The sequence below is a fragment of the Somniosus microcephalus genome, unplaced genomic scaffold (genome assembly GCF_052327205.1).
Source record: "Somniosus microcephalus isolate GS21.2 unplaced genomic scaffold, FLI_Smic_1.0 unresolved_chr1, whole genome shotgun sequence".
Lineage (NCBI taxonomy): Eukaryota > Metazoa > Chordata > Chondrichthyes > Squaliformes > Somniosidae > Somniosus > Somniosus microcephalus.
The window spans coordinates 120,433,903-120,445,932 of record NW_028225179.1 but is presented as its reverse complement, the minus strand read 5'-3'; positions in this window follow the sequence as shown (position 1 = coordinate 120,445,932).

The window sequence follows — 12,030 nt, the reverse complement described above, 5'->3', positions numbered from 1 at the left end:
AAAGTTTGCAGATGATACTAAGATGGGAGGGAAAGTAGTGAGTGAGGAGGACATAAAAACCTGCAAGGGGACATAGACAGGCTAAGTAAGTGGGCAGAGATTTGGCAGATGGAATACAATACTGGAAAGTGTGAGGTTATGCACTTTGGCAGGAAAAATCGTAGAGCAAGTTATTATCTTAATGGCAAGAAACTGGAAAGTACTGAAGTACAAAGGGATCTGGGGTCCTGGTGCACGAAACTCAAAAGGTTAGTATGCAGGTGCAGCAAGTGATTAAGAAGGCCAATGGAATGCTGGCTTTCATTGCCAGGGGGATAGAATATAAAAATAGGGAGGTATTGCTTCAGTTGTACAAGGTATTGGTGAGACCGCACCTGGAATACTGCATACAGTTTTGGTGTCCATACTTAAGAAAAGACATACTTGCTCTCGAGTCAGTACAAAGAAGGTTCACTCGGTTAATCCCGGGGATGAGGGAATGGACATATGAGGAGAGGTTGAGTAGATTGGGAGTCTACTCATTGGAGTTCAGAATAATGAGAGGTGATCTTATTGAAACATATAAGATTGTGAAGGGGTTGGATCGGGTGGATGCGGGGAGGATGTTCCCGATGATGGGTGAAACTAGAACTAGGGGGCAAAGTCTTAGAATAAGGGGCCGCTCTTTCAAAACTGAGATCAGGAGGAACTGCTTCGCTCAGAGGGTGGTAGGTCCATGGAATATGCTGCCCCAAAAAGCTGCAGAAGCTACATCATTACATAAATTTAAAACAGAAATAGACAGTTTCCTAGAAGTAAAGGGAATTAAGGGTTACGGGGAGCGGGCAGGAATTTGGACATGAGTCTAGGTTCGGATCGGACATGGCCCTGTGGATAGCAGAGCGGGCCCAGGGGCCGTGTAGCCTGATCCTGCTCCTATTTCGTGTTTCTAATTCTGTTAGATTCAGGAGATGGTTCTGTGATAGTAGATTGGCGGTTAGGATCAGATCAGCCAATTGGCCTACTCCTGCTCCTATTTCTTATGTTCTTATGAAAGCCACTCAGTTGTATTAAACTGCTACCGGCGGTTCAAGTTGAAGGTCAATCACAACCTGATCAGAGCAACTAGGGATGGGCAATAAAGGCCGGTCTTGCTGTTAGGTCAACTGCTTGTCAAACTCCTTCCTTCTCTGGCTTACAACAACACGCTTTGAGTAAGCACGAGACACTTGATGGTGGCGCATACAGAACAGACTTCATTCATATACAGCATAGGTGATCAGTCTATACTGTTTACAGAGAGTAGCTTTTCAGTTTCTCTATAGAGATCTCCCACTAGCTGTTGAACACTCGGCTCCTTTATACACCTTACTCTGCCTGCATCAAAGGTACATGTCACAGATAAGACCTCCTGATGTATCTGTTCCCGAATCCGTGGAAGATAGTCCATTTACATAAGCAGCATTAATTGTTTACTTCAAAGATATTTCGCTCAAACAAGACTTCCTGACCCAGATACTCTGGATTCGATTGAGGTGTCGTTTTCTTAACAGCTTAGCTTCCTAAACATCCTTTCTACACTGTAGTTAATAAATACATTGCCTATTGTTATTTCACAAGCCACTAAAGTTATACGTTAATCACTCACGGTCGATGTTGTCCAAGTCACTTATTACTTTGCTAAGGCATTCTGCTGTTTTTTTAATTCATTCATAGGACGTGGACATCTCTGGCAAGGCCAGCATTAATTGCCCATCCCTACATCGCCTTGAGTAGGTGCTGGTAAGCTGCCTTCTTGAACCGCTGCAGTCTGTGTGGTGAAGGGTAGTTAAATGTCAACCACATTGCTGTCAGTCTGGAAGTCATATACAGGTCAGGATGGCAGTTTACCTTTCCTAAAGGATATCAGGGAACCAGCTGGGTTTTTTATAACAAGTCTCATGGTCACCATTGCTGATACTTTTAATTCCAGATTTAATTAATTGACTGAATTTAAATCCCCCAGCTTCTGTGGTGGGATTGGAACACACCTAATCCAGGTCATAACTCCAGGCATTTGATTCACTAGCCTGGTAACATAACCACCATGCTACCGTAATCCTGTTTATGGTGGAAAGTCTTTTGCTCTAAGATACAAGGCGGTTCGATTGTTAACCCTTAACTCAACAAGATAGCTATCACTTTTCAGCGAAGCCCACATTCTAAGAATAAATTCAATTAAAAGATAGTCCAGATTCCCATTATTTTACAACATGGTTCAATTCCTACATGGTCGCGCGCAACCATTGATGTGACTTCCTGTGTCTGCCAATTTCCAGTCAGGACAACGGTCTGGAGCTTTGTGAGAATAAAAAACACTTTTTGTTCCTTACACCTTTGAGAAATACATATCCTATCGTCGTGTTTCCGATATCTTCACACACACAGAGACCATACTGGTTTCCTTACAGACTGGATGCAGAAGCAATATTCACAATGAGTCCCTGATGTCCTCACACACGAACCTGACGGCAAGTTTCCATTGTATCTCTGAAAGCTTCGGCCATCGGGTCCATAAGGGATTTTCTACATTATGTCAAGGGCCAATGGGGATCCTTGTCTGCTGTGTATTCCTCTCAAGATGAAGAATGGAGAAAGGCTGTGAAGTCACCGTGGCGTGTTTCACAACAGCACAGAACTACGGTCTCCTTGCAAATAAGGGAAGTGGGACAACTGGTGATGTGGTGGGATGAGAAAGAACGTGCGGAACCTGCCTCAGCCAAACTGATCAAGCAACAACAAGCTGGATACCGGGAAAGAGGGTTTATTTCACGTGCAGTTACTTTCATTACTTGCATAATTTAAGAATGAGAATAAACAGGTATTTCACCATATTTTTCACCTCCTCCCGGAATCTCCTCTGGGTCAACGCATAAATGCAGGTGTTTGTGCAGGAGCTCAAATAATTCAACAGAAGGGTGATTATGATCGCCAAATAAAGCGAGTTTGAACCAGTGAATGTAATTGTCTCCTTGACACTGACAGAAAAGTGTTTTATAGTAACTGACGCCGTCAACACAATAAAGCTCCCCGAGATAGTGAAGAGCAGAATGATGGATGTTCTTCGGTCCTTCATCTCGGGATCACTGCTACTCTGCCCAGTGTTGCGGCTCTTCAGGGCTGTGCGAGCTCTACTGGCCACTAAGATGTGCCTGGCAGTGAGGGAGTTCAACAGTAACATCACAGGGTATGGAAGTAATGGGGATGCGAAAGTGCTAATCCACTTGTAAGCTATCCATCTCGGCGAAGAGGCATATCCCGTTACTGTACGACAGCCCCACTCTATATCCCCAACAGTATAGTAGGGCTCATAATGGAAATAAACAGGAATGTTTATCAAAAAGCTGAGCACACACACCACAGTTAGAACCACAGTGGTAATTCTTTCGGTGCAAAAGTTTACTTTTACTTTCTGACAACAAATGGCTATGAAGCGGTCAAAGTTGAACGACAGTGTGGACCAGACAAAGAGTTGGCTACTAACTACTTGTATAAAGGCAGTAAGATGACACGCTATGGTATAGCTCAAGAATGAATGCAGGAAATGATACCGAAAGATACTTTCCATGCTTACATTGAAGAGACAGACCATGAGATCTGCTATTGCCATAGCCGCCATGTAACGAGTGATTCCTTTGGAGAGGCCGCACTTTCTCCGGGACAGGTTCACAATTGACATCAGGTTCGCTGTAAACAATGGAAAATCAAAAGAGAGGAATCAAAAAAAATCACACCCGCTCGGAATTGCGTATTTTTCGAATTTATCCACTTATGGGATCTGGGCGTCACTGGCAAGGCCAGCATTTATTGCCCATTCCTTATTGCCCTTGAGAAGGTGGTGGTGAGCCGCCTGCTTGAACTGCTGCAGTCCATGTGGTGAAGGTACTCCCACAGTGCTGTTAGGCAGGGCGTTCTAGGATTTTGACCCAGCGACAATGAAAGATCGGCGATATACTTCTAAGTCAGGATGGTAGAAACACAGAAAGAAACAGAGAAAAATAGGCGCAGGAGTCGGCCATTCGGCTCCTCGAGCCTGCTCCGCCATTCAATATAATCATGGCTGATCCTCTACCGCAGTACCATATTCCCGCTTTCTCCCCTTACTCCTTGATTCTTTAAATGGCGTGTGACTTGGAAGGGAATTTGTCGGTGGTAGTGTTCCCATGTGCCTGCTGCCCTTGTCTTTCTAGGTGGAAGAGGTCACGGGTTTGGGAGGAGCTGTCAAAGTAGCCTTGGAGAGTTGCTGCAGTGCATCTTGTAGATGGTACACACTGCAGCCATGGTGCGCTGCTGGTGGAGGGAGTGAATGATTAAGGTGGTGGATGGAGTGCCAATCAAACGGGCTGCTTTGTCCTGGATTGTGTCGAATCGTGAGACTGAAGGCATGTTACTGAAACCGATCCCTCCCTGGGTCTCCCTGGGTGCGTTTCTGAGTCAACAAGAATCAAAAATAAAAACAGAAAAAGCTGGAAATACTCAGCAGGTCAGGCAGCATCTGTGGAGAGAGAAACAGAGTTAAGGTTTCATGACCCTTCGTCAGAACCAAGTTCACTCGCTGCTCATTTAACTGGCCTCAGTCGAGAGAAAAAACCATGAGTGCAGCTTACGAGTTGCTGGAAATTGGCCCGCTCAGTTGTCACACATGATTTGAGTGACAGCTTCAAGATTTGTTCAATGATCTTTTGGGAGACCCATTACTGATCAGAAGCCTTTTCATTGTGTTAAGGTAGAGAACACCGTTGATTAAAATAGACCCTAAGCCGCTTCTTTGATTTCAAAGATGTGCGGGTTTAGGTTGATTGGCTATGATAAATTGACCCTTAGTGTTAGGGGGATTAAATACGTGGGGTTACGGGGATAGGGTGGGGTATGTGTTGGTGTAGGGGTTACGGGAATTGGGTGGGATATGTGTCGGTGCAGGCTCGATGGGCCAAAATGGCCTCTATCTGCACTGTGGGGTTTCTGTGATTTCTGTGATTCTGTGAAATTCAGACACAGAATGTGTAATTTTAACCTAAGGATCGATTGGAGAGCAGGTGTTGTAGCCCATCGACTTCAATGAAGTGTACAATTGGCCGGGGAGTAAGACCAGCGTTGCACCCGCTCCCGTCCATTTCCCCAAGGCCGGGTTATTTTAAAGTTGCCCACAAATTCAATTCACAGCGTGAGAAAAGTTTAGTGAGTCAGGGGAAACAAAATCTTGGGAGAGAGGCACGACACGCGTGTTCACATCTGTAAGAGAAAAAAGACAGGTTAAAGTTTCGCGTGGTGGGCCCAGGCGTCTTAGATCTGATCATCTCTCTTAGTCCAGGCAGCAGATTGCAAGGCGTCTCAGAAAGGAGAAAACTCGCTTTCAGGGAGCACTCGATTATCACCAATGTTGTCATTTTAAAGCAAATGAGGAAAAGTGAGAGATTTTTATTCAATAAATTGCGACCATTAATTGGCAAAGCAAGGAACGAAGACACGGAGACAAACCGCACATGGAGAGAGCAGCAATACATTCAAATGACGGTCCACTTAATATATACTTACCAGGAACACCAACAATTACAAGAATGGGATAACAAATCACTGATTCGTCGAGAACGGCAAAGCGTCCCATTTCCTGCATGAACCAGAGAATCGTGGAAGCAAAGTTCTGGGGTTGGCCACAAAGACACTGCATCAAAACGGTCGCTGTTTTATACACGAGCCAATCCCCCTGGGGAGATCATGCTCTTACATAAGGGCTCGCGTTAGCTACGGGCCTTCGAACAAACACATTACAACATATATTTTTTCCATATCAATGGGTAAACTGCACTCAACGATTACTTGATTCAAGCAAAGCAAAATCCGGGGTGGCACTGGGCACCGGGGCTAACGAATCCCACACCCACTCTCTCAATCTGTTATACACGCCGCATCTTGGTGACACGGTGCTTTCATTCATTCTCCAAAGGCTCCACCGCTTCAGATATAAAATCAAAAGGTGAAATAAAGGAGACGGGGGAATAAAATATGACCCCGTCCGTTAGCATGACACGGTCAAAGTGTACATGGTAACGAAAAAATAAACTGAGAGTGATAGAGCAAATCGCATTGACTTCATGGGGGACAATACCGAAGTTGGGAGGGGAAGCAAAACAAAATGGGTCTTCAATCACCCGGCTACATCTTTCATTCATGTGCAAGAGCCAGAAAGGAGCCATAAGCCAAGCACCCCAGCCACCCACCCCTTCAACCACCGTCTGCCCCACCTGTGACAGAGACTGTCGGTCCGCACTGGACTCATCAGTCATCAGTCACCTGAGAACTCATTTTTAGTGTGGAAGCAAGTCATCCTGGTTCCGTGGGACTGCCTAAGAAGAAATGACCAGTGGAGCAGGTTCGACCATTGAGCGAACATTGGTCACCGTCATACCCCGAGTGGTTATTTAATCAATATTTTTAAAAATGCACTGTACCCAAAGGCTAATGATCTGCTCTATCACACCCTCACCTCCACCAATGATGCCCGAGAGCGCATTACACCCATTATTTTCTCTCTCAGATTTGAACTTTTATGGTGGGTAACGGGTTTCTCGATTCAGCGCCAAAACCGATTGGGTGCGAGAGGTATTGGCTTCTGTTCTCCTCTGACAAAACTGCTCACTATTCCAGGATCGTACAGGAGTCCAGTATTACACCTGTCTCTCCTTCTCCACTGTAAAGCATCTTATTAAACACCTCTCCCCCGATCCCTGCAGCCTCACCTCCAATAACAAGAGCATGGAGCTCATGGACTTCTTTGTGATGAAGATTGAGACCATCTGTTCAGCTGCCTCTGTCGCTTCCCTCCCTTCCCCTGGCCCACCAAGACAAACTTCCCCCAAGGCTCCCCTGCTGCCTAGGCCTGAACTCGCAGCTCACTCTAGTTTCTCCCTATCTTGCCTCATGCCCGCTCCGACTTCATCTTATCTATGATAACCAACTCCTGCTCCCTCCATCCTATTAACATCAAACTGCTGACCACCCAACTTCCCTTCCTGGCTGCCATGTTAGCGGATATTGTTAACGGCTCTCTCTCCTCAGGTACTGTCCCCCTTTCCCTCAAATCTGCCAGCATCATCCCCAGCCTCACAAAAACAATTTTGACCACTCTGTCCTTACAAACTACTGCACCATCTCCGATCTCCTTTCCTCTCCAAAATCCTTGAATTTGTTTTCACCTCCCAAATCACGATGGGCCAAAAGTGGCCTCCTTCCGAGCTGTAAATTTCTATGATTCTATGATTCTTCCCACGCCTGCAGCATTAGTGTTGAGTCCACCAAGATCTTTGGCCCCTCCTATTTCTCAGGTACATGCTGCCCCTCAGCGAAATCACCGGAAAAAATAATCTGTTTCCAAATGCCTGCCAATGACAACTAGTTCTGCCTCATCGCCACCTCTCTAGATCCCGTCACTGGCTCTGATCTGTCACGCTGCTTTTCCGACATCCGGGACTTGAAGAGCAAAAATTTCCCCCAATTAAATAACGAGAACACTGAGGTCATTGTCTTCAGTCCCCACCACAATCTCTGTTCCCCAGACATTGACTCCATCTCTCTCCCGAGCATCTGTCTGAGGCTGAACCACTCTTGGTGTCATATTTGAGCCTGAGCACAACTTCTGACACCCATATCCCGTCCATCACCAAGACCGCCTACTTCCACCTCGGTAACATCACCCGTTCCACCCCTGCCTCAGCTCATCTGCTGCTGAAACCCTCATCCAGGCATTTTTTTTAACCTCCAGGCAGGACCATTCCAATGATCTCCGTGCCGGACTCCCACCTTGCACTCTACATAAATTGAGCTCATCCATAGCTCTGCAGCTTGCACCATGTCCCACACCAAGACCCGTTCACCCATCACCCTTGTGAATGATTGCAAAAATTGGCTCCTCGTCTGGCAATGCCTGCTTGTAAAATTCGCATCCTTGTTTTCAAATCCCTCTATGGCCTCGCCTCTCCCTACCTCTGTAACCTCTTCCAGCTCGATAACACCCCGATATCTCTGTCCCCCTCCAGTTCAGGCCCCTTGAGCATCCCTCATTTCCAGCGCCCCTTCATTGGCAGCAGTGACTTCATCTGTCTGGGCCCGAAGATCTGGACTTCCCTCTCTAAACAGAGAGTAGGAATAAATGGGGCTTTTTCGGGGTGGCAAGTGGTGACTAGTGGGTTATTGCAGGGATCAGTGCTTGGGCCCCATCTATTCACAATATATATCAATGATTTGGATGAGGGAACCAAATGTAATATTTCCGAGTTTGTTGATGACAAGAAACTACGTGGGATTGTGAGATGTGAGGTGGATGCAAAGAGGCTTCAAGGCGATTTAGACAAGTTGAGTGAGTGGGCAAATACATGGCAGATGCAGTATAGCGTGGATAAATGTGAAGTTATCCACTTCGGTAGGAAAAAGAGAAAGGCACAGTATTACTTAAATGGTGATAGATTGGGAAATGTTGATGTACAGAGGGACCTGGGTGTTCTTGTACATCAGTCACTGAAAGCAAACATGCAGGAGCAAGGATATCTTACTATAGTTATGCAGGACCTTGGTGAGGGCACACCTGTAGTACTGTGGCAGTTTTGGTCTCCTTACCTAACAAAGGATATACTTGCCATAGAAGGAGTGCAGCGAAGGTCCAGCAGACTGATTCCTGGGATGGCAGGACTGCTGTATAAGCAATGATTGGGTCGACTAGGTCTGCATTGTGGTAAACCACTTTATCGTTACACTATAGTTATCACTGTTGTATTGTTATCACCGTTGTATCACGATACGAGGTCGCCTCTTGTCGCGCTGTTATACCTGGGCTGACCACCTCCGACTCCGCCCATGGCTCCACCTACCTGCCCAGGTATAAAGGTAGTCGACTGGCTGGTATTCCTCCTTGTTGGACCCGATCACCCACGAGGGTGGGCTCTGTTATTTAGTCAATAAAAACCTTTAGTTACGTTCCTAACTCGTCGCCTTTTATTGGACGAATTGATAGGTATATCAATTTTATTGACTAAATTTTAAAGATGTCTACTACTGGCCAGCCAGAAGCCCTCCCAGAAGCACAGCCACACCAGCCGGCTTGGCTGCAAGCTCTCAAACCACCGTACCTGGATCTAAACCCACAGGCAGCAAACGCAGCCCTCAACTTCAAACACTGGCTGGACTGCTTCGAATCCTACCTGGAAGAATCCGGCGCCCCGCAGAGATCCAAACTAAGACTTCTGAACGCCCAAGCGAGCCCGAGAGTATACGCACTCATACAGGACACGACTACGTACGAGGCCGCTATCAACCTACTGAAACAGCAGTGCCGCAGCCCGGTAAATTACATGTACACCAGGCACCTCCTAAGATCCCGCCCGCAACAGCCAGGAGAGTCTGTAGCTGAATTTTTACGGGCGCTAAGAGCACTCGGCAGGAACTGTGACTTTAAAGCGGTGACGGCTGTTGAAAATACGGAAGATAATATCCGCGATGCCTTTGTGAAAGGCCTACGGTCCGACTACTCACGGCAAAGACTGCTTGAAGCTAAAGACCTCGACCTGGACAAAGCTGAAGCCCTCGCTCTCTCCCTGGAGGTGGCCCATCAGGACCAGGAGGCGTTTTCCAGGTACTGCTCACGACCCTGGGCCTCGGGCCCGACCCCTACCGCAATACCCTTCGCAGCGCCGCCCCCGGGACCTACCTCAGCGTCGGCGTCCCGGACCCGACCGGGCCCGCCACCCCCGGTACCGGCTCCGACATCGGGCACCCGCGATCGGGCCGCCGGCTGCTTCTTTTGCGGCCAGGAGAAGCACCCGAGGTCGCGCTGCCCAGCCAGGAACTCTACCTGCACAACCTGCAGGAAGAAAGGCCATTTCTCTAAGGCCTGCAGGAGCGGATCTTCAGAGGCCAGCAGTGCCTCATGCGAACTGTGGGGGCGGCCATCTTCTTTCACGGCAACTGAGGCCAGTATCCCCACACGTGAGTCATGGGGGCGGCCATCTTTGATCAAGGCAACCGACCCCAATAGTGCCTCATGTGAGTTATGGGGGCAGCCATCTTCTCCGCCATTTTGTCCTACCTCGTGGGAGACGCCATTTTACCCACCACGCCCGACTGCCACCGGGCCCCCGGACCCGACGACCGCCTCGCCCGCAGACGACAACGACTCGCTTACCTACACGCTAGCCTCCGTCACTCTGGATCAAGCCCGCCCACACCACCTGTCCAAGTCGATGATGGACATCAAAGTAAACGGCCATGCCACGACCTGCCTGTTCGACAGCGGAAGCACGGAGAGCTTCATCCACCCAGACACGGTGAGCCACTACTCCCTCCCTGTCCTGCCAACGCGCAACCGAATCTCGATGGCATCGAGGTCCCACGCCACGGACATTAGCGGCTACTGTGCTGTGACCTTGTCGGTTAAGGGTACAGAGTATAAAAACTTTAAACTCCTCGTCCTCCCCCAGCTCTGCGCTGCCGTCCTACTAGGGCTGGACTTCCAATCCCACCTCCAAAGTGTAACCCTAGCATACGGTGGACCCCTCCCCCCACTCACAGTCGACAACCAGCGAAGGTTAAACCGCCCACCGCGTAACACCTGCAGCCTATCCACCCTCAAGGTGCCGCCACCTTCCCTGTTCGCTAACCTCACCCCCGACTGCAAACCCGTCGCTACCAAGAGCAGGCGGTACAGCGCTGGGGACAGAGCTTTCATTTGCTCTGAGGTGCAGCGTCTCCTGAAGGAGGGCATCATCGAGGGGAGCAACAGCCCCTGGCGTGCCCAGGTCGTGGTCATTAAGACCGGCGATAAAAATCACCTGGTCATCGACTACAGCCAGACCATAAACAGATACACCCAGCTGGACGCATACCCCCTTCCCCGCATATCTGACATGGTCAATCAGATTGCACAATACCGCATATTCTCGACCATCGACCTTAAGTCGGCCTACCACCAACTCCCTATCCACCCCGAGGACCGCCAGTACACCGCCTTCGAGGCGAATGGGCGCCTATACCACTTCCTTAGGGTCCCCTTCGGTGTCACCAACGGGGTCTCGGTCTTCCAAAGGGAGATGGACCGGATGGTTGACCAGAACGGACTGCAGGCCACATTCCCCTACCTAGATAACGTCACCATCTGCGGCCGCGACCGGCAGGACCACGACGTGAATCTGGAGAAATTCCTCCGTACAGCCCAACGGCTGAACCTCACCTACAATAAGGAGAAATGTGTGTTTAACACCTCGCGCCTTGCCATCCTTGGCTGTGTAGTAGAGAACGGACTCATCGGCCCCGACCCCGAAAGAATGCGCCCCCTCATGGAGCTACCCCTCCCCCACTGCCCTAAGGCACTTAAGAGAACCCTGGGGCTCTTCGCCTACTATGCCCAATGGGTGCCCAATTATGCGGACAAAGCCAGACCCCTCATGAAGTCCACATCCTTCCCCCTTACGGAGGAAGCGTGCGCAGCCTTCTCCCTCATTAAGGGAGACATTGCCAAGGCCACTATGCACGCAGTGGATGAGTCCATCCCCTTCCAAGTCGAGAGCGATGCATCCGACTTCGCCCTAGCCGCCACCCTTAACCAGGAGGGGAGACCGGTGGCCTTCTTCTCAAGGACCCTACAGGGCCCTGAGATCCGACACTCGTCGGTCGAGAAGGAGGCCCAGGCGATTGTGGAGGCGGTACGACGCTGGAGGCACTACCTGGCAGGCAAACGATTTACCCTCCTTACCGACCAACGTTCGGTCGCTTTTATGTTTAATAACAAGCTGAGGGGCAAAATCAAGAATGACAAGATCTTGAGGTGGAGAATCGAGCTCTCCACCTACGATTATGATATCTTGTACCGGCCAGGTAAGCTGAACGAACCCCCCGATGCTCTGTCACGAATTACATGCGCCAGCGCGCAAAGTGATAGACTTCAGACCCTCCACAACGACCTCTGCCACCCCGGGGTCACCAGACTTTACCACTTCATTAAGGCCCGCAACCTGCCCTACTCCATCG